A 25,505-nucleotide genomic window follows, 5' to 3' on the forward strand; every position below is an offset into this window, starting at 1 on the left:
GACTCTGAAATTTTTTTCTTTTTTAATAGTACAGACACCATGACCAATAATTCAGAGCTCCAGATAATTTTTAAGGCCAAGGGGTTAGAATTACCCCAACGAAATTTAGAGTAAGGAGTAAAATGCAAAATGAAGTTCTTCAAACAGACTCATACATGTGATATCCCGGCGGGATTTTAAAAAAACCCGATATTTCGACACTGATCCCAATTCCCGATAATATGAAATTAGGCAATGCCTATGAATGGGGAAGTCGTTAAAATTCCTTTCATTCTTTCCGTTTTAAAGGTGGCATGTCATTCGGTATTACATGCACCGCATCCGTTTATCGGACTACCACGCCTAATATGAAATTAGGCAAAGCCTATGAACGGGGAAGTCGTTAAAAAATTTCATTCTTTCCGTTTTAAAATTGTCATTCGGTATTACATGCACCGCTTCCGTTTTTACTCGGAACACTCGACGTTTATTATTTATCCGAAAAGTGGAGATTTGTTCCGTTATCGGAATACCCCGCCTATTATTATTGAGTTACATTGTAAATGGCGGCGCCCGACTAGAACTGACACTGAAAATTTCATTGATAGGTATAGAATTCTATATATTTTTTAAATGTTTTTTATATGATTTTCTTTTAAATATACACGTGTAGTCTATAGCCGGGCAAGCCAAAGCCCGGACCCGCTTCGCGGGCCCGGTCTTTGCCTTCCCCGTATTATCATTGACATACATTGTAAATGGCGGCGCCCGACTAGAACTGACACTGAAAATTTTATTGATAGGTATAGAATTCTATATATTTTTTAATTGTTTTTTTCTTTATTTTCTTTTAAATATACATGTGTAGTCTATAGCCGGGCAAGCCAAAGCCCGGACCAGCTTCACAGGCCCGGTCTTTGACTTCCCCGTATTACAGCTTGAATTCCCGATATTTAAAAAAAAATCAACATAAAAAAATATCAAACACAGCACCTGTACCGTGCCTCCGGGCATTGATTGTTATCTGTCCATATCCTAAATTATAGCAGATTAAATGTTGTGTTGCTAATTGACAGCAAGATGACGTAATAAACAGTTCCATCACCCGAAGTTATTCTCACATGTTTAACTTAACACATGTCGTGAGTCAGTCAATTAACCTCTATTATAATTTGACAGTAGGTATTACAAGCTATGTTATAAATTCGGCTCAACCTTTGATTTTCTTTAATAAAGATTATAGGTGAGCAGAATCATTTAAAGTGTATCATTCAAAAACCTGTTTGAGATGTGACAAAACCATGTCTTAGTGAGTGGGTAATGTTTTTTTGTTTTGTTTAGGAATTACACAATCATCGAGGTTAAAAAAATGTTGATTTAATTAACTGAACGATTCTTGCATTTATTAGTCTTCTACTTACGTTACATTATTTAACTGTCAGAGTCTTATGTTCATGAATAGTTGTTGCACGTTTTCAAATAGCTTGCGTTTTAAATTATTAGCCAATTATTAGTCAATTATTGTATGATTGAAAAAACAGATATAATTATTCAAACTGAAAAGATAATATGCAACCCCCTACTTTGTTTCTTAATAACCAAGAAATAGAATATACAAACACTGAAAAACTACTTGGAATGTATGTAGACGACAATCTTAAATGGAAAACACAGGTCCAGTCAACTATAAAAAAATGCAACTCACAGCTGTATTTACTTCTTAGACTTAAACAGTATCTTAATCTTCATTCAAGAAAACTTTTTTTAATGCATACATACTGCCTCACTTGGACTACTGTTATACTATTTGTGGAAACTGCAATAACGAATTACTATCTGATGTCATTAAATTTTAAAAAAAGGGCAGCAAGAATACTCCTTGACAAAAATTTTGATACACCATCAAGTGAATTATTCAAAGAATTAAACTGGATGTCTTTTGACCAAAGAATCATATACAAAAAGTCAATTCTTATGTATAAATCAATTAATGAACCTGACTTTCCAACATATATGAAAAATAAATTCCAGACAGTAAACGAAAGGCACAACTTAAACCTCAGATCAGCACAAAATGCAAAGCAAATTATACCAAAACCTTAAACAGAATTCTTCAGAAAATCATTTGCATACTCTGGACCAAAAATATGGAATGACATACCAGTACATATAAGAAATTCTGATACTCTTCGGAAATTTCAGTCAGCTTATATCAAATGGCAGTTTTCACCTTAAACTAGCTGTTGATTTATTCCTGTTGTATAAATTACTTATATGCATTTTTATTATTACTATATTACTATTGTTATCGTTTCTTTTACTTTTGTCCCATATTTTCCCAATAGGAAAATTTATGATTCAATGATGCCAAATGATGATTTCCTACTCCAATTGAACTTATATTTATGTATATGTATGTATATGTGTGTATGTATATGTATGTATATATATGTATATATATGTATATATATGTATGTGTATGTATGTGTATATATGTGAATATAATTATATATGTATATATATATATATATTTTTTTTTTTTTTAGTTATATTTTAAAATAAATCATGAGCCAATATGTATTAGATAATAATATCACTTAAATTATCATTTGAATTTTCATGGTGTATTTATAAGTATAAATATTGTTTTAAACAGGTACTAAATATTGTTTTAAACAGGTACATGTACTAAATATTGTTTTAAACAGGTACTATGTTAGTTTTACCTATCTGTACATATTGCACTTTTTCTCTGTATTGTTGTACAATCATATCATTTTTTGCTTTATTAAACATTACTTCAATATAATTGATCTATTTTAATAATATTTGTGTATATATGTTGTGTACATGTAAATTGATTGTAATAATGTTATGCTGAGGCCCACATGGAAGATCGGGAAACTGAATGTGTAAGCCTCGTTAAATAAAGTCTTTACTTACTTACTAAAATAATGAAATGTGAAAATGTGACTGTTTTAGAAATAGCCTGTATGACTACACTTATTTATCTATTTATTTATTTTTTGGTGAAATAAATTAATATTGATCAACAAAAAAAATCATAAAAAATATAATCATTCAGTGATTTTGAGGGCAATATAGATTCTTTGAACCAAATGTGCCAAACAGGCATTCAGTTAAAATACACCAAAACAACACATATTTCTTTAATCTTTACTAGTTTCGACTGTTGTCTTCATCAGAATAACGTACAAAGTATTTGATGTCACATCCGTTAGGACGCCAACGTCAACGTGACAAATTTGCGCAAAAACGTGAATGTAAAGTAATTAACAAATAGATATGGATCAAAAAGATACAGCGGGTATTAATAATAGAACTATATTTCTACAATATAAAGCAGAGAAAAATGATAAAACCCAACATACAGGCATTGAAATTCGAGTCAATAAAAAAATCCAGATTTGGCCCATTTCATTTGTCACATGTATGCAAACTTCAAATATATCATCAACATTATCTTATGTGGCAAGGCTGATAACTGGAGGCAATATTTATAAAATTATCAAGTACACTTTATCACATATTGAGTTTATAGCTACACACATTGGGGCTGGACTGTACCTTTGTCATGCATCAAAGGATTTTAAAATAACTAGGCATAATTGTCTACCACATCAAGACGATGTGTTGTGGCTTAGGCTCATGTCTGTCCATCTGTCTGTGCGTCTCTATTTTCACAACAATAATGTCCAGACTGTAACTTTGTCATGCATCAAGAAATTTTGAAATAACTTTACACAAATGTCTATAACATGACAACATTGTGTCACCTCAAAGAACCATGTCCCTTCTTCAAAGGTCAAGGTCACACTTATATTTTGAAGGTCCACACTCTCACAATTAGAGATTATAGGTACACACAATAGTGTCTGGACTATAGCTTTGCCATGCATTAAAGAGTTCTAAAATAACTTTGCTCAAATGTCTACCACATCAAGATGACATGTGATGTGTTAGACCTTTGTTCCTACCTCCAAAGTCAAGGTCAATAATAGTTTGAAGGTACTTATGCTCATATTATAAATTATTAAAGAAGAGTTTGAATGTACACATTAGTTTCCAAACTGTAACATTGTCATGCATAGAAGGATTTTAAATAACTTGGCATAAATGTCTACCACATCAAGATGATGTGTCGCATCCAAGACCCTTGTCCCAAGGTGTTAAATTTGCTATAAATAGCACAATATTAAGAAATAAGTTACTTTCATTCTCTTTTACTTTTCATGATACCTGCATGCTTAAGAAACATTTTCGGGGGCATTCGTCACTTGTTTTACTCTACCTTCTTTATTTCATAACGGATGAATTTCAAATGTTTGTTTTTTACCATCAACTATATCATGTATGTGAGAATTTTATCTCTAGCAGGAATATTATATTAGAATTATCTCCCCATGAAATTAGATTTCCTTAAATAACATTTAAAAAATGTTATTTTCTACTATAACTTCTTTATTTCTTTAGGCATCTGCTTCAAACTTCAAATAAGATAAGATAAGATAAGATATAGTTTATTATCGTGACATGTGCATAAATGACATAGATACATAATATACAGATGAAAGAAAAGGCACCTGGCCCTTTGGGCCTATATGTCACCTGGAAATCAATGATGTCATTATTTACATAATTCAATAAAGTTACTTCTTTTATACATAGGATGATCTGAAGTACATGTACAAAATACTGGTAATATATTTTCTTACGTTGTCAAATATCAACAACTAATTAGTTACTATGTAAAGGTACTTTGAGCGGCATATTACAATTATTGTGCTTATTATTATACATATATAATTTAGGCGACATATTACAAATATTGTAATTATCATAATACATATATATACATTATTCAAGTACATAGCATTATATACATTTAAATTACATATAACAACACTCGTTACTGAGAAGGTTGGGATTTGGAAAACAATTTACTTTTGAAAGTTTATATCACTTAGAATGTGTTACTGAACTGGTGAAAGAGTGATCACACTATTTAATATTCAAATAACAACAATATTACGTTACTGAACTTGCGTTAAATATATCATGTATATGTATATAAAAAGAGGTATGGTTTCAATAATAGTACGGACACAGACATATAGTGAAACAAAGAAAACTTTGAATTACAATATTACATAATTATATTATTCACACATTCATTGCAAAATGGGTTCATTTTAATTACATATACAAAACTATATGTATATAATGGTTTAAGTCAAAATTAGTTATCAAGGTTAATTGATTACTAAAAGAACAAGACACTTCTTCTTTTAAGGTATGCGGATATAAGAAATTTTGCAAGTTTTCTAGGGTAGTTTGAAACAATATGAGATAGTCTCTGATTCATGTCCATGAGAGGATCGTTAACGAAATTAAAAAGAGTTCTGAACGTATTTTCACGCAAGTCTTTATACTGTTCACACTGAAAAAGGAAGTGTTTCTTGTCTTCTACACGATTCGAGGTACAAAGTCTACATAATCTCTGATCAGGCTGTTCTCCAATGTAACGTCCTGTTTCAATTCTTAACGGTAGAATACCAGTTCTAAATTGACACAGTATCGATCTTTCGTTCTTGTTCAAGTTCAACAATACATAGTCTTCGCATTTAAAGCTGTCTTTTAAATATTCGGTAAGTTCTTAGTTTTGGCACTGTTTGGACATCTTCTGACCAAAATATTGGAATATTTGGTCACTATTAAACCGTTAGCATGTGATAAGTTGATAACTGTTCTATTGTCGTAATTTGAGTTTAATCCAAGTGTAGTCATAAACATGTTTTATGTCGGAAGACCAATTATTGTTGCATTTAGCGTAGTCAATATTGAACAACTTTCTTTGTAATTCTCGAATCGTCCATCAATATTAATCTATTCCAAAGTCGCAGAATATTTCCCCATCGTCTGTGAACACTAGGTATCCACCCAGTGTCACCAACCATCGCAAGAATAGGCGTGAAGCGATGGACACCAAGGAAGTACCGCATGGCTCTGTTTTGGACATTGTCTGTTGCTTGATATTTCTTAAAGCCCCATACTGATGATGAGCAATAGTCCAGTATAGGCACAACACAGGAGAGATACAATTTTTTCGTATGACTTGAACCAAAGTCTTTCAGGTTGTGTATCTTGTTAATGATGCCACCGAGAGCTCGACCGGCTGCTTTACCAAGAGATTCACTGTTTAAAGTAAAGTCATTCTTCTCATGGAATATAACCCCTAGGTATTTGTATTTTTCCACTGTTTCCAGAGTACTGTTGCCGATTTTGAATTCAAAGTCACTTCGTTGTGCCCGGCCCTTGCGAAAATGCATGCATTTAGATTTATCTGCATTGATAAGTACTCTCCAGCGTTGGCACCAGTTACTAACAGTGTCTAACATGGACTGTAATTTCTCCTCACTATCCGCCATTAAGACAATATCGTCTGCGTACATTAACAAGGAATGTTTAATGTCACCAATCGTTACTCCAAGGTCAAGGTCGTTGATTTCACGTGCAAGATCGTTAGCGAATACGGAGAACAATGTAGGGACACAATTACAGCCTTGTTTCACGCCTGACAAGCAGCTGAACCAGTCTGTAAGCTTGTTTATTTATACGTATGCACGACACTGAGCTTGCGTATATATTCTTAATCGAGTTATACAGTTTGCCGTCTATGTTATTTATCAACAGTTTGTATAGTAGCATGTCTCTATCTATGTAATCAAAACATTTTTTAAGATCAATATAGGCTGTGAACACTGATTTATTGTTCCGTATAACACTGTTTAGCGTAAACACGTGGTCTTCACATGACCGTTGCTTCCTAAATCCGTTTTGCTCGTCTGCGAGAATGTCGTTATTTTCCAAATAACCTGTAAGACGTTTGTTCAAGAAAGATGTGTACAGTTTGCTAATACAACACAACAGACTGATACCGCGGTAGTGCATTGGAACACGCTTATCAGAATTTGGGTCTTTCAGTATTGGGCAAATAACTGCCTTTCGCCACACAGAGGGTATAATACTGCAGTCAAAAAATAAGTTGAAATAGATGGTGAATTGTCTCTATAACAGCAGGATTTTTCAGTACATCATAAGGGATCTCGTCGATTCCACATGCTGATCCACTTTTCGCTTTTTGCACTATACACATTATTTCCTGTGGTGTAATATTGTAATTGAGTTCTGTGTTTGACTCGTATAATGGGTCACTCATATCATTCTCGAGCAACAATTTGTGAATTTTCACTCGATCATAATGTATTTCATCGAATTCATTATTTTCATTGCAGTTATACAGGTTTGTAGAAGTCGTTTCTCCACCGCTCAAAAACCACATGTTCCTCCTTAATCGTGTTTCCGCTACCATCCACGATCTCAACCGGAATACTTTTGTCTTTACACGGACAAGTTGCTGAATTTTTTGCCAAAACTCGTTAGGGTTTGATGTCGACATTTCCTCGATGTCGAGTGCCTTTGACCTCCTATTAAAACCGTTCAGTTTGCTTCAAGCATTTGTCAAATATATTTTCTGGCATTTGTATAGTTAACACGCAGGCGCGTCCTTGTTTGGTTATCCGATCGGCATTTAAGGAATTCATTTTCTGCGATACGCATAGAGTTCCACAGTGTTTGTAGTTCCTCGTTCCAGTACGGTTTTCTGTGCTTAAAGCGTTTATTAGTCCGGTTAGTAATTCCGTATTTGGGTATTTTATCCTCCATTTCATTTTTTATTGCGCAGCATAGGTTGTCATAAATACAGTCAATATCATCTTGATTATCTCGCGCTCTTTCAATACCAGTTATTATATTCGTGATTGCCCTGTCTAGACATTTCGCTGGTCATGAAATCCTCAGGCATTCGCCGCAGATTATAACGGGCTTTTGCTGGGGGTCGTCTCATCTGAAGATCTATGATCTTTATAGTCTGTTTCAAAAATCTGTTATCAAAACAGAGTGGTCTGGTAACTTGGATCTTGCCCGAGTAATCCGTGCAAGGAATGCGTGTCAACAATAGACTGCACAGTTAATACCGTAAAATTCTTACACTTCACGAGAACATCGTGCGGAAACACAAATATAGTCTACAACCGATTTTCCTTTACGGGAAATTGAGGTAAAATTATTGTTCGTTTCATCGAAGCGACCATTAAGTACACAAAATTTAGAGTCGGTTAAAAAATCCAGGAAATCATGTCCATGCTGATTAATGCTAGTGTCTATGCATTTTCGTGCAGGTGTTGAATCACAAATGTCAATTACATCAGATAGGGCCCCGATTCTAGCGTTGAAATCTGCAGCGATAAATATACTATCACACTCGTTGTGTAAGTAGATCTGCGCCAGTAAAATGAGCGTAAAATGACTGGGCATCACGACCTCTGGTTGAGTTTTCAGGAGGAAGATAACATGAGAACACCATAAAGTCAAAGTCCGTTTCTTTATGAGTAAATTTTAACGACCATAATGCCGTCATACGTTTTGTCTACCACGTTAATATTATAGTTCTCACAAACCCATGATTTCACAAGTAAATCCTACGCCGCCTGATGATTTCGGAGCATTCACGATGAATATCCATTCTATTAAATCCTAACCACATATAGTCTTGCATATTGATAACGTTTTGATCACTAAGATGCGTTTCACAAATTGACGTTACGTCAGCGTCTATTGCGCGTACAATGCTTTTCGCGTACATATGAATTTTCTTTAGTCCATCCACATACATTAATATGTGCAAGTCTTATGGACCCAGTGGACCGGGAGGTCTCCTATTCATGTTGCGAGCGTTCATTTTGTAGTGGTGCGGTCTGACCCTGACGTGCACGAATACGTCCGTTGGCATCGACGCGAAGTTATTTCCTTGTGGCAGCTGGCGGGGTAGAGTTCTTGCATTGAGTTCTATGAGCCTTTCTGCGTGGGATTTACTGCTTTTAAGGTAGATGTCTTTGTGGTGGTCAGAGTCTTTCAATGCCATTTTGTTTCTGAGAACTAGTATTTTTTGGCGTACGTTACGGAAACTGATTTTTCACATGACCGACCCTTCCCGAATACGTGACTTAAATCGTGTAGCTCCTGTAATGTCAACGGCGGACGAGACGTCGATACCCAATGCGCTAATGATACCACTGACCTTCTCCAGAAGTTCTCGCCCTCTTGATTATGGTTATTCACGCTAGCTATTATACATAAATCTGGGTTCATTGCTATCACACCTGGTAGCCATGGAAACCACCACCCTGACCTTCCTATTCAGTGTCATGTTCAGGCCATGTGCTGTCAACAGAGTCAGTCGTGTCTGCATAGTTTGCAGCGTTGCCGTAAGCTGATCTATACCGGTTGCTTTTCGACTGAATATCCATGCCAATTTCATCGCGTATTGCTCTCATTTTGCTGTCGATTTGTTGTCATGCAATTCATTTCTCATTCTGTCAAGGTTTTTCGAATCAAAGGATTTTTCTCAGTTCCATTGCTTTGGCTGCTTCTTTATTTCATTGACACGTTGTAACACTCAGTTCATTTCGCCTCTCATTTCGCTCAGTGAAACTAGTGCAAGTCATTCCTGATTCGATTGGCTGATGGAGTCATAGTTGACGTCTGATTGCCTCTTTTTCTATGCCACTAGCCATAATCGTTGTGAGGCTGTAGGTCAAAAGTACACTATTTGCTTCTGATAACGCGTCACTCACATAATGTTTAAATGACCTTCATATTTCGACTGTTTATATATCTTTCCTTCGGTGTCTGAACTACTGCTTTTTCTTCGATTGTCCTTTTTCCTTTTTCCCATTGATACACCAAAGTACAATTTAATCAGATTTATATGTATGTATTGTCATAATCCACAATTATCCTATTCGTATTGATAACCGGTAGCAATATAGTCTATATCAATAATCCACTAGTGAGCGTAGAATATAGAAGTGGATGCGTCCCTCTCATGCGTGACGAATTTTTGGTCAGAGGGAGGTGAACACATATCAGTCTTTTTCCCAAAAATGACCTCTGACCTCTATAACCGTGTCGCAAACAAAGAAAGTATCTACTGTCGTCAACTATCGCCTAATAACATGAAAATTCATAAAGATTCCTAGGCTACATAGTCAAATATCACTTATCTCATAATCCTGGCAAAAATAATCCGTAAAATATCCGTATATTCCACAAAAATCAACACTTTTAGCTCACTATCAAAAATTCGCGTTTGTTATTACCGGAACCGGAAGTGTATTTTTTACCATCAACTATATCATGTATGTGAGAATTTTATCTCTAGCAGGAATATTATATTAGAATTATCTCCCCATGAAATTAGATTTCCTTAAATAACATTTAAAAAATGTTATTTTCTACTATAACTTCTTTATTTCTTTAGGCATCTGCTTCAAACTTCAAATATGTGTTCCTTATCGTCAACCACATCATGACTGTGAGATAACTTGCACACATTCTGTCAGAATTATCCTTCTTGTACTTGGAATTTATGTTAAAAATTGTTCGTTTTAACAATAACTTCTTCAGTTCAAACTTCAATAACACCCACATCATGTGTGACAGGATTTATAACTCTAGCATGAATATTCCTAGTATAATTCCCTCTTTAAACTTAGAATTCTTTTTCTAAATTTTGTTTAAAGTTCAATATTTTCAAAATTATCTTCCCTTTAAACTTAAAGTTTTCCCTTTTTTCTGTATTCTTTATTTCTTCAGGGATTTAATTCAAACTTCAAAAATATGTTTATGATCAACACATCTGTCATATATGATTAGATGTTTAACTTTACTTTAGCTTCTGTATTTCCACGATTATATCCATTTATGTTTTGAACATGGAATTGATTTGAAAATAGTTATACCACTGTTTATATTTGAGCCGCGTCACGACAAAACCAACATAGTGTGTTTGCGACCAGCATGGATCCAGACCAGTCTGCACATCCGCGCAGTTTGATCAGGATCGATGCTTTTTGCTGTCAGTTTCTCTACTTGTAATAGGGTCTGTAAGCGAACAGCATGGATCCTGATTAGACTGCGCGGATGCGCAGGCAGGTCTGGATCCATGTTGGTTGCAAACCCATTATGTTGGTTTTGTTTTGACGCGGCTCATTTCTTTTTAAGTACTGTCTTTGTTATTATAAATTGTATCTACTTCAGACATAAGATAATTGTTCTTTGTCATTACTCACATTATGCATGACAAGATTTATAACTCTAACATCTTTATTTCAAGAGTTATTTCTTTTTTGAACATATAATTTTAATTTAAAATCCTTATATACTTTTGCTCATATACTTTTTGCTACTGAAAGGATTGACTCCAGATTTCAAATTGTTGTCTTTTTCATTAGAGCATAGAAATGTCTGTGTAACTTTTATTGACACGGTCACATCCATATTATGTGGTGCAAAAATATTGAACATTTGAGTGCTTTCTTGATACTGATACAGAAATATAATTATGTCATAATTGATTACTTTTTCATAGTTTTGTCCTTCTTTACTACATCCAGTATTTAAATATCATATATCATATATAAAGTGTGCCAATTCCTCTGACATATTTTGTTTGAGATTAAATCAATTTCATTTATCTGCACATAACATATACATGTATACCTATCCATAGTGCTTTAGGAATTAAAGAGATCTGATTTTCATGAAACAAAATGTGATTTTTATATTTTCATAGCTTTCTCTTGCAAGCAGTGAAGTACCAAATGAAATTGATAAAGCAATTAAAGATGCAGAGAGGGCTGGTAAAGATGTGAAAAGACTCGGTACAAGGAAAGAAGAGCTATATCATCAGATACAGGATACTGGTAGAGATGCCAGCTCTTTGATAAAGGAGACCAGTAAACTTACTGTAGAACTTGGTGAACTAGAACATTTGACGAAATATCTGTCATGTCTTGTACAAATTGATAGTTTAAGGTGAGTAAATAGTTTAAGGTGAGCAATTATGAACTTTCAGAGTTAGAAGTATTTAAATGCTTTTTATTTTCAGGTCTTTTTTCACAATGAAAAAGTTAATTCTTGGAAAAAATGGAGTGAATAATAATTTAAAAATGTACTAAGATTTAAGAAAAGTAAAAAGATGAAAGATTTTCAAGTAAAAATTTATATTTATGTTGTTTATTTGCAATTTAATACTGATTTTGCAGTATTTATTACTATATTTCTACTGCGTGACTAATCCATTAAGGGCTATTTTTGCATATTTTAACCTTTACTTGTAATTTATGTGGTTGTAAGTGCCATTTTCAATATGCAATTAACTTTCTTTGTTGTCAACATCACAATATTTTACTTTTAAATACAAAATACTTTCAAAATTTTAATGAAAATTAGCATTAATCTGGAGGCATGCTTCTTTAATTATTCAAGTGTTCTGTCTCCTTAGCTTTTTTTAGGTCATGAAAGCACCGAATAATAATTTATATACATGTATATCTAATGACAACTATACTCTGTAATTGATGTAGAATTATAATTAATATATTTAAATTCTGTTTTCAGTTCTAAGATAGAGATGTTATTACAGTCAGATAAACTACTAGAAAGTGTGGATATGTTTACAGAGTTATCTACCTTGTATATAAAACTAGAAACTTCATGTTGTCACAATATGGTGAAATATCTAAAAGAAACAACCCTCTATTGGTATAAAATATTGAAGAATAAAATAGCAAGGTATTTATCATTTCAGGATAATTTATCAATGGTAAAAAACTGTCTATTTAAAAAAATAAATGAAAGAAAATTTTGCCTTGTAGATCATATTAATAATTTGTTTTTCTGAAAATAAGTGTACAGTATAAGCTTATACAAAATGTGAGTGCTCCATGACTCCTGTGTAGATATATAAGTGCTGTATTTTATCTAGACAAACACTGTAGGAATAGCCTTGTGTGAGATATCTTATAGAATTACTTGTTATTTTAAGTACCGGTAAATGCTATTATCTTTAATGATTTTAAAATGCATTAAAAGATAAATCTCCATCAGTTTGAGAACTGCTATCCAAATAAAAATTCTTGTTAAACATTGCTTTAGAAAGTTTTTTCTTTAGAAGTACAGAAACATAATCTATTAATTATTTCAGTGAGTTTGAAGAAGTTTTAAAGTTGTTACGATGGCCGCATGTTGCTATGACAATAAAAGCACCAGCAGTACAGAACCCAGCCGAGGCTAAGGCCAAAATGGAACAATTGTTTAGACAGTTACTGAAATTACAACTTCCGTATCCTTTTTTTTTTTAGATTGCTCAACCTAGTCTTTTTATTCCTGTAAAAAAAGTGCTACCTTATACACAAAATTTCTACAGATGGTAATTAGCGCTAAATACTTGATGAAGTTTTACCAATGCAGACATAATTTGGCCAGCACCATATATGGGCTGCCAGAAAAAAGGGTAGATGTACCTTAAAATGATTTTTTTCCATTAAACCAATGAATGCATGGATCATCAACAGATTTAGTTTTAATAATGTAATAATAATGGAAATCATGTTTTATAATTTTGTATAAATTTCCCTTCAGTCTCCCACCCCCTAACTTTGATCCCCTAACTATTTCCCCTCAAAAAAGATAGAACAAATAAACAACAGAAAAAACAAACCTTAACAATGAATCAGTGAATCTATGACAAAAGAGATAGATGAGTTACATCGCCAGCTGGCACAGTTCAGTGGGATGAGACATCCTATATTACCTCTACAGTTGATGATTAAACCACTCCGTAGGCGATTCAAATACCATTTCCATGGACATAAACAAACTAATGATATTGGCAAGGTTTGTTGCTTTTGTTTTACAAATTTCAAGGTCATTTTACATATATTGAATTTTTTTGAAAACTTTTGTTTTATATAAAAAAATTGGTCTGATCTTGCTTGACAATGTACCAGTATATATAAGGATTATAACAGTATTACAAGATTTGAGGATGGAACATTTTGATCAGGTTAATTATTCCTCAGGTAAAAAGTTTCTCTGTATTAAACAAATGTACCTATATGCTGTCTATTCATTACTTATTCACTATTCTATTATTAGATTGATAAATGGGCAGCATGTCCTTTAAATAAAACCTTAACATGTTTCTTTAAATGCTGCAAAAATGATTTATCAAAAATGACATGTAAATGATTGTTTTAAAACACAAGGTATTTATTGTTTTTAGCCTGAGTGGTATTTCACACAGATTTTAAGCTGGATCAGAGATCATCTGGATTTCTTGGACCAGAAAATTCAGCCACTGTTAAAGGAAGCAGGCAAGGGATCGGTGGATGCAAAGGTAAACATTAAAATCTTGAAGCTAAAAGACTGGTCTATGCCATCAATATAAAGCCGGGCTTGCCTTTTGTGACATAAGATTCTCATGGCATGTTCACATATTAATTGATAATTTATATGTACAAGAGCACTATGATTAGATGGGGTTTCCTACTGTTCATTGTAGCTTGGTCTTGTTTATAGTATTGTCAGAATTGTATTAATGAACAGCTATATGTGTTATTGGTATGCTTGTTTATTTCAACAAAATATTCTCTAAAGCAATTTGTATGGATTATGTCCTGATGTTTTAAATTGTGCTAAATGAGTTCTTCCTGGATTTCGAAACCCTTTGGGCCCGTTTTAATTTTTGGAAATCAAAAAAGAAAACTCACCTCAGGGGTTCTGTTTAGTTATCCCTACATATATTTTCCCCATCTTTTAACCCCCCGTACTGTATTTACTGAAAATACATTCATTTACCCAAAAGAAGGGGGGTATATGTTTAAAATGATTATGGGTTTCCCAGGGGCTTTTAACCATTCTGTCACCTTCTTGGGGCTATTTAATTGTTTTGCAACTCCCGTTGTGATATTGTTTAAAAATTTAACCAAAGGAAATTTAAATTAATTTTAAATTTTTTTTTCTTTAAAATATAGCCTAGTGTTTAAAAAGTACCCTCCAAATATTTTACTTTTTTAAAATTTTCAATTTTTGGGTGGTTTTGGGGAATTTTAACCCTCATCATTCAAAATTTTCTAAACTGTATTGTCTCTTCACACGATAAAAGATGGTTTTAAGTGTCCTGCACACATTGTCTGTATCCTTGAAGACAGCAAAATAGAAAAAAATCAAATCCCTAAAGAACGGTCAAAATGGCAAAATAGAAAATGTTTAAGACTCTTGTTAAGCAAAATACAACATTTAGATATGAATATGGCAAAATTGTGGATTTAGAAACATCTTAGATGTTTTCATTCGGCAATAAAGCTGTTAAGGTCAAACTGTTTGCCCTCTCCGCTGTGGTTACTAACCCTGCTGGGGAATTTGAATTCTTTCATGTGAGAAAGCTGTTCAGCTAGTCTACATAATGTTAGTGGTTTTACCGAGGTGCCCATTTGTGCCTGAAGTAATGCAAGGAAGGGCACCAGAGGTCTTCCTCCAGTAGTTAAGCTAGAAAGTTGCCATATGACCTTTGCAGTACGAGGGTTATGTAAAAACCAAGAAAAAAAAAAACATGGAACCTTCAATGTGACATGTATGTTACATTACATTACAATAAACTTGAAACTTGTTTGAGTTTGCCTTTCCATGAAAAGTGTAGTATGGTCCCCAAATAAAATAATGCAAGTTTGAAAATGTTTGTTTTCTTAAACATTTAGAAATAGAGGTTATTGAATGAGTGTAGATTTAATGCTGAATTTATTGAATGAGTTTAATAAGATTATATTATGCGAGCCTTTAGCGAGCACAATGTTACTTTATTAGTCCCCTACCGGTTTACCGGAGGGGACTTTAGGTTTACCCTCCGTCCGTCTGTCTGTCAGTCCGCACTCACAGGACAGTAATTATGTGGCTAGAGGGACAATAGGTAACTGTTCTTTCTCTTTGATGTCATTCATTCCGTAATGCTTTTATGTGGCTATTTTCTTTTGTGTGGCTAAAAAGAACAATAGAAAGAACAATGGAGAAGCCACATAATTACTCTCCTGTTAGAACGTCCGTCTGTCCGTCCGTCAGTCCGTCCGTCCACAAAACTGGATCCCGCGATAACGCAAAAAGTACTGAAAATATTTTAATAAAAAGAATAAGGAAAGTGAAACACACGAAACAAAGTGGGTCAGGTTTCTATAATTTTATTTAAGACCTACGTTTCGGCTATTCAATAGCCTTCATCAGGGTACAGATATATCAGAATTTTTCATCTAAGGTACAGTTTTGACGGTTCTTTTTGTCACGTGATCAAATCTATTTATAGAAATTATTGTTCGGTGGTTCTTTTGTCCGTATAAAGTTATTTGTATGAATAATTAAGAAATAATAATAATAAATGTTTATAGTTTATTGTGAAGTTGTTGTTCATTTAATTAAAAATACCATAGATCGAGTAAATCATTATGTCCTGTGTTTTTGTGTATAGAAAATCGTCTTTTTCGTCTTGGCAAAATTGTTACATCTGAGATTGTATGTGTCGGCGAATTTACGCTGCGATCTAAATGGAGAGTCCGGTAATGGTGATAGTGGTTCTTCTACTGTCATTTCCTTTATCATTTGTGTGCAATTAACTTCTGGTGTAAATTTTTTTGCTAGCCAATTTTTTTGTCCTTTGAAACGATTCGAAATTTTCGGTATAATTGTTTGGTTTCGTGTTTAATGTACATTCAAAAGGTGGTTGCCATGGTTTTACTGGTTTGATTTCGTCTAAGTCAGGTGTTCTTTTCTCCGTTTTGGTTTTTGTATCTTTGCATTTCCCATGCCGTGTATTTTACGGGCAGTGTCTTTAAGAATGTCCCTTTGTGTATTCTTGATCACAATGGAAGCATATGAACATGTAATTGGTTTTCTCATGTGTCTTGTAGTGCGGTTTTTGAAGTTTGATTTGGATCCTTTGATGAATTTTATTACATTTTGAACATTGCCGTAAATTTTGATATAAGTTTGAATGAATCTGCCGGTGCTGGTACTTGTTTGGAATATTTTTTTTCATATCTGTTATTTCCATTATTGTATTAAGTAAGTCCGTTAGGTGATTTCGTTTTTGAATAATTCAATGTAGGTTTCTTCTGTTCTAAGGCGGAAATGTTTACTTGTTCCTAGGTGTCATTGTTAGAACTGTGACGCTCGACGTCTTTATGTTGTGTCCGTTGCGGAAAAAAAATGTTTAGGACAGGTTTTAACGTCATTTTTATTACGTATGTCATTAATATCGTCCATACAGACGTTCTCGAATTGTGTTACCCCCGACTGACCTCCTATTATATTGGATGCCGCATTTTAGGCAATGAAATTAAGTAGATTGATGCTGCTACTTGTACAATCATAAGATCCTTTAATTTGAACGTTTTTTTCCAGTTGTGTTAATTTTTACATTAAGCTTTGGTTTTAAGAGAGAACATGCTATACAATTTCGGTAGCAGATATTGAACCTGAGGGATGTGTTTATGATTTTAGGATCGGAAAGATCTCACTAAGATGTTCCTAAGATTGTCAGGTTTACGATAAACTGTTAAAATTCTGTGCTTAGTTAAATCTGTTAGGGTTAGAAATCGGTTTTTTAGTAATGTTCATATTTGTTAATGATTGTTGTTTAATGTTAGGTAATCTTGGGTTGTTAGTGACGATTAACGGTATTATTTCGTGTGAAGAGTTTGTGTTTTGTGTCGTTAAGATGTTGATTTTCGCCTTTTGATAGCTTCTAGTATAAGTGTTTTGATAGCCAGCGTGCATTGGTAGATTATCGGTAAGTAGTTTGCTGGCATTCAGAAATGATTCTTCAGTGCTGCATATTCTTCTAATTCTAAGAGCTTGACTGTATGGTATACTTTTCTTTTGTGTTCGGATTGGAACGATGTGTAGTGGAGGTACATGTGAGCATCATAGGTTTAGTGTATAGTGTGGTGGATAAGTTCCATATGTATCGTTTTCTGACAGTTACGTCCAGAGAAGTGATCTCTTTATCGCTGATGTCAGATGTAAATTTTATTGTGTTGTGTTGACTGTTTTAAGGCCATGAGAAGGAGTTCAAACTCCTGTACGAGAAGTGGCCCATATCAAAAAGATGTCGTCTATGTAGCGCCACCAGACCGATGGTGTAATTGGGTACGTTTTTAGGAATTTTTGTTCAAATTCGTGCATGAATATATTGCTAGACTTGGTGCACATTTGGTGCCCCATGGTGGTTCCCGATATTTCGTTCGTAAGTAATTTCGTTAAATTTTAAAGCATGTTTTCTTTAGTATTAAGTGTAAGAAGCTAAAAGTATCCAAGTTTTCGGTTTCTTTTGAGACTACGTTTTTCCAGTGCGTGTTTTACTGCTAATATACCTTCTCTGTGTGGAATATTTGTTATAAGGCTGTGACGTCAATAGTGACAAGTAGAGCATCTTTGGGTACATTTTTTATTTTCCTAATACATTCTAAAAAATGATTTGTGTCTTTGATGTAAGAAGGTATATCTCTTGCTAGGGGTTGTATAAAATAGTCGACGTATTCAGATAATTTTTCAGTTGGACTGTTGCATGCTGATACTATGGGGCGTCCAGGGTTGTTGGTTTTATGTTTTCGGAAGTAAATAAAAGATAGGTGGTTCTGCAATTTTTAGCAGTGAGATATTCAATATGTTTATGTTCAGTAATGAGTGTTTTTTAAGATAGTTTAAGAAGGAGTTAATTTTCTTTACATGTTTTTATTGGTTTGGTCAGTATTAATTGATTTGTATACTGTTGTGTCTCCCAGTTGTCTGTTAGCTTCTGCGATTTGTAATCAGCTTTGTTGAGAATGACGACGGAGCCACCTTATCTGCTGGTTGAATTACTGATTTCTGTGTTGTTTCTGAGGGTGGTGATAGCCCTGTATTCGTCTTGAGTTAGATTAGGTTGTTCCGGTGTCCGTTGTGTCTTGAGTGTATCCTGTTGTAACATGGTAAGAAATGCATCTAGATGTGCAGATTTCCTGGTTGTGGAGTCCAGCCTGAAGAGGGTTTGAATGGGTCCGTTCTTTCTTGTGTGTGGTGTTTTTCATAAAAAAATGTTTAAGTCTCATGCGTCTGTCAAATAATAGGATATCGCGGTGTAGTTTCTAATTTATCAATTTTAAGTGGTGTGGGGCAGAAAGTTAGTCCTCTGCTAATATCATTTTTTTCCGCAGGTTAGGTTGATAGTTAGAGAGGTTGTTACATATTTGGTGTAATTCTTAAGTAGGAAAAATATTTTAAAATGAAACTTGATATATGGATATGATGGCAGTATGGAGATTATGCACGTCTTTTCTTTTCTTCCTATGTGAAAATTTCTGGTTGCTATGCAACAAATAGAACTAAAAATATGGCAAATTTTACACATAACCTGGATCCCCCGCAATAACGCAAAAAGTACTGAAAATATTTTTTATGAAAACTTAATATATGGATAGATCGCAGCAGTATGGAGGATTATGCACGACTTTTCTTTTTTTCCTTGCTGAAAATTCTGGTTGCTATGGCAACAAATAGACTGAAATATGGCAAATTTTACACATAACCTGGATCCCACGATAATGCAAAAATACTGAAAATATTTTTATGAAAAACTTGATATATGGGATAGATGGCATTATGGAGATTATGCACGTTTTTCTTTTTTTTCATATACTGAAATTGGGTTGCTTATGGCAACAATAGACTATGAAACATATGGCAAATTTACACATAACCTGATCCATTGATAATACACAAAAAGTATTGAAAATATTTTTATGAAACTTGACATATGGGTAGATGGCAGTATTGTGGAAATTATGAACCCCTTTTTTCTTTATGCTTCCTATGTTGGAAAATTCTGGTTGCTATGGCAACAAATAGACTGAATTTCAAGATTTCTGATTCTATTTTTTAAAGTTTTTTCACTATAAGTTCTTTATTTCTTAAGGTTATTTTCTTAAAACTTTAAATATAAGTTTGCTAGTCATCAACCACATCATATGTGACAAGGTTTACAACTCTAGGACAAAATTTATCAGAACTTACCTCCCTTGAACTTAAAAATTTTCATGAAAAAATATTGTTTTTTTTAATAACTTCTTTTTTTCTTAATGTATCTAGTCTACTTCAATCTTCATATAAATGTTTCTTATTATCACTCAACTTTTGTGAGAAAGTTCAATACTCTAGCAAGACTATTTCCAGAATTATGCCCCTTTTGAACTTAAACTTTGAGAAATTGGTAATTTTTACTCCAACTTCTTCAGTCATGATAGGATTTTCTTCAAACTCCCACATCATAATAGTAATTATGACAAGGTTTATAAATCTAGCATCCATATTTCCAGAATAATCTCCTCCCTTAAACTTTTAATTTTTTCCTATTCGTTCTTTTAACTTTCATTTACTTCAAATTCAAAATAAACATTCATTAATCATACCTTCATTACTAATTGTTCTTTGTTACACTCACATCATGTATGACATCTTGCATCTTTATTTCAAGAGTTATCTCCTTTTTAAAAATTTTGCTTTTCAAAATGTTATATTTTGATAACAGGGATGTTAAAAAAATAATTTTAGAGTGTCCTTCAGTCCGTCTGTCTGTCTGTACATAAAAACTGTTTCCTGTGATCACTTTTAAAGAACTTTTTCAACAAATTTACTCAAAATAGAAACGTGAATGGCCAATGGCCCTTCACAATGTTGCTGGGGTTCTAACCGGTAGGGGACTTATGGATTGCTTGCAATACTATGATAATTGCTTGTTAATTGAGTTCAATAAATTTAGTAATGAATGCTGTAAAAAGAATCTCTTTTTCAATGATGTGCTTATATTGTTAGGCAAACATTTAGCACATCTTTAAGCTTATGTTGTGTGACACAAATGACATCATGTAAAAATACATTTGTATATGCACAAACATGCAATACCATTTTAACAGAGTCGCAAAAGCATTGGCATGTGCTTTTCCTTTGATGCCATTCATTCTGTATGCTTTTATGTGGCTATTTTCCTTTGTATGGCTTAAAAGAACAAAATATAGCCACATAAGTACTGTCTTGTTAGAATGTCCATCTGTAAAACAATTAGTTTCTACAACATAACTTTTGAAGCAAAAGAAAAGTAATGTTCCAACCTGTTTTTTTTGTTTTTGAGTCTCTAGTATTGTGTTGAAGTTGTCACATTTTAGATAGGATTTTCACTGTAGACAAGACCTGGCAACATTATTTTGATCAGCAGACTCAAAACTATTTCAAGTGCTTTAAACTGCCATAAAAAAAACTTGGATCCAGAAAACTGCAGTCAAAAGATGTTATTTTTCATAAATTCCTTGGTGCAAGCAAGGAACTTTTCCAAATGAAATAAAATTTTTTTATGGTCATATGTCCAGCATCAATGCAAATCCGAAGATAATTTTATGAATAAATGTTCTTGAACCCATAATTTTGAATTTCATGTAGAGAAAGAAACATAAATATGTTGGATTGTTCTGTAACATGTCATATATAAGCTATAGGCAGTGATATTGATTAACTTCAGTATTTTAGTGGTATGATCATTTTAAGTTCATGACATTTTGTTGACATACAATTGGTCAAATTGAAATTATGTCGATTATTTGTTAAAAGTGTCTCAGTAATTCATAAATACAATGCCTGAAATATTGCACGGATGGGCACCTGACGTCTTCCTTGGAATGTCGCCAAATGACCTATACTGTGTCGGTGTGACGTAAAACCCAAACAAACAAACATAAAAGTGTAGTTTTTGATTCTTACATAAGCAGGCAATAACGTAACTTCATAAAGGGCCTATCAATGCACCATCTAATGAAAAAATCAGAAGCAACACTGGATGTTCTGTTACATTATCATATTTTGCTGTAACAAATATGCTGTTGATTTACTTCTTTGAAACAATATGATGCTTTTAGTTGAATCATGGTCAAATAGTACAAACTAGTTTCTGTAACTGTTTTTAGGCACAAAATAAGACAATTTGTGGCATGGCCTTCTGTAATTAGCTACAAACTCCTGAAATTAAAGATTTCATGCTTTAAGAAGATTTACACTATTTTAAATGATAGAGTGATAAAGAACTACTTACACTAAACTTTCACTTATGACAACCTGATTTTTGGGACCTATCCACTTGGCAAGAATTGGGTAGACATATTTTTATTCAATCAAATGTCTTTTATGAAATTGCTGGCCACCAAATCTTATTGATAACCCAGCAAATCCAGTATAATTGTTACACAAGGTGTTAGGCAACAGTATCTATCATGATTAATTTTGAACAAAGTTATTGCAGGAAAAACAAAAAGGAGTGAAAATTCCTTTCTTTTTTAATTGTAATAAGTTGAAATAAAAATATTTAAAATGGGAATTATACAATTGCCCAATATGTTTAAATTTGTGGTCAGTTTTATAGAAAATGATTGTCTTCTTGACTCTAGATGAAATTTGAGATATCTTGTTTGTAGAGCTTACCATATTTGATAAACACTTAATAATGTCCATGTATTTTTTTTATTATTTCCTTTTTTGAAAAAATAAGATATGTATTTTTCATATACATGTAGTACATTCATTTTTTACACTGTATACTGTAGCCTTATATTGTCATTATGATGCTTTTATTTAATATAAGATTTTTTTTTTTTTCATATTACAACATCACAATAATTATTCATTGTATTTAGATAAATTTATCTTTTACAAAAATGAGAAAAAAATATTGAAATTATAAAGAAAAGTTAATACAATGTTCTATTTCTGTTTCCTTGTGTAATAATTATTATTTTTGATGGAGTTGCTTGTTCACACCTTTGATTAGAAAAGCTGATCAAAGGCACACACAATATATCACATTTCTTTATCATGCAATCAACAATAATCAGCTGTGATCAAGATTTAATCCAATCATCCTTGATTATATACAAACTTTACAACAAACATGTTAATTAGGTGTAATTATAGTTATTAGGATGGTAGCCAGTGCTGTGATGTACTGGTTAAGCTGTGAGGTGATGTCCGTCTTGTTTGTAACATATCTCGGCTTTGAACCTTCATCTTACCTGCAAGGTGGGTTGTATATAAGGACCGGGAAATGTTTGTACATCACCAATTACCAAATTGTGTTCTAATCAACTACAACTATTATATTACAATTATAGAAGTAATTTAGATTCTGTGGATTGTTATAACTACTGTATAAAGGTAAGAACATTATTACAATTAATTAATTAATTAATTAACTAATTATGCAAATTCTGAAATACCTATTTATTTTTAAATTAAGAACTCTTATTATATCTGATATTGTTTAAACTACAAATCTGATGAAATAATTTAAGGAACTTACAAATATGATTTTTCAAAAATATGAAAGATTTTGATAGGGTATATCAAAATCATGTGTTCCTTTTCAATTAAATCATAAAATATATAAAGAAAATAGAACTTCCCATTATATATGAATGGTGCACAACATTACGTTGGAAGATATTTGATAGAACACTACAATAAAAGTTGGGAAAAATGGTCAAAGTATGGATAGGAAATTTCATAAAAAAGAATGTTATGTTGTATATTGTTGAAAAAATGTTGAAAAAATGTTCAAAACACTTCAAAAATACAGGAATATAGTAAAACGACAGATGTAAATGGGGGCAGTTGATTCATTATTCATTCTAATTTATGTTGATATATAATCAGTAATGATAATAATTTTTTAAAGCCCTGATACTGGTTTTTTCTAAAACATTATTGTATATTTTATTACAGATTATGGATGCGTTAATGTCACACATCTTGCTGAATGCAGCCAGAGCTAAACAGACTGGTTCTCACACACCTGTAGATCTAACATGGAACAAGTTTACACGTCATACCTGTGATCGTCTAGTTGTCCAGGAAGATCTCCGTCCTGCCACTGATGTAGGTTATTCATGGTCGCCTCACCACGCTGTATCTACACAGGGATCTTGTGACTCAGATAGTTCTGAAAGCAGTGTCTCCTCAATGTGTTCTGATGAAAGTATCTACATTAAACATGAAGTCTCTTCTCCGCAACCTCAGGTGGTACCTCACCCGTTCTCCATCGCAGCATTGTTAGGTAGCTCTGACAACAGTTCTAGTGATATTCAGTCAGCTCCTGCTGTTGTTTATAGTGCATATAGTGAGAACCAGGTTTATCATTGTGACTCTGTGCCAGGATTTGTAGCTTCTAATGATATATCTTTCTGGTGTCATGTGTGTAATGCTCTATGTACTGACTTTAAGGATGCTCAGGGACATCAGTATCTCCATCAGATGCAAGGAATAAGAAGTAACCTGAATAAAGTGTTATTCAGTAAGTTTGGATATGTTACGAAGCACGTGAAGCTTGATGATGAGAGAATTCAGTGTGGGCTGTGTGATAAGGTTGTAGCTCATTGTTTCTTCACAAAACATCAACGTCTTCATGACGGACATTTCTGTGATGTCTGTCACCATGAGTTTGCTAGCAACAGTCGTTTACAGGATCATATGAATATCCATACTGGTAAGACACCTTTTACATGTAAGATCTGTGACAGGATGTTTTCTAAAAGATCGTCACTCACACAGCATCAACGTTACCATAGAGATCATCAGAGTTTCCACTGTAACTTCTGCCCAAAGTCATTCAACAGTAAATATGCTAGAGCAGTGCATGAGAGATTACACACAGGTGATAACCCGTTCAAATGTAAGGTACCAGGCTGTACCAGAGCTTTCCCACAGAAAATTCAGCTGAAACTTCACATGAACTCTCATTGATTTGTGAACAGTATTTGTGATGATCACTATTATATATGACTATAACAGAACAATATATGACAATGTAATATAAATGTAATAGTTGTTTCTGCATTATACATATATAATATATTTATATATTTGATTTGATTGTTTTTGTTTTGAAAATAAAGGACAACATAATACTTTCTTTATATGCTTTTTTGTGTCATTTTAAATGAATCCTAGTTATATACCAATATACCAGTAAGTACGATAATGAAGCAGTTACTCAGTTTACTGGGAGCCTAAGGGCAGAATTTAAAAAAAAAATGAGATGGTGATAAAAGAAAAATAACTTCTGAGATGAATATTGGGCATAAAATTTTGAAGAACAGTGAGAAGCCCAATAGTATCTATTGTAGATAACAATTGAACATTGTTTGCAATGGTTTTGTGAAACATTAAAATTTCAAAATCTGTTGGCATGAGTAAAATGATGAACCTGGTATTCCACCAGTACAATGTATCACTTTCCTTGTAATTTATTGAAAGATGAAAAAGAAAATGTTCATGATATAGATAAGCCCATTATTTGCTGACGGAAACAACAGCTTGCCACTGTGACATGGCCAACAATCAAGGTGACATATTACATTCTCTTGTACCTATACCTTTTACAATACAATACAATACAATACAATACAGTTTATTTCCTTTAAATATTATAACAACGTTTCTAGCATAATAATAGACAGGTAACATAGTTATTAGCAACAATA

The 25,505-nt window shown here is 33.1% G+C and overlaps 1 pseudogene; it reads left to right on the forward strand.

The window, feature by feature from the left end:
* LOC132714772 (RAD50-interacting protein 1-like) overlaps positions 1-25,505 on the forward strand; it is a 35,134-nt pseudogene that overhangs the window by 289 nt on the left and 9,340 nt on the right.

Source organism: Ruditapes philippinarum, unplaced genomic scaffold, assembly GCF_026571515.1.
Source record: "Ruditapes philippinarum isolate M1 unplaced genomic scaffold, ASM2657151v2 ctg3898_1_1_1_1, whole genome shotgun sequence".
In the NCBI taxonomy this organism is placed as follows: Eukaryota; Metazoa; Mollusca; class Bivalvia; order Venerida; family Veneridae; genus Ruditapes; species Ruditapes philippinarum.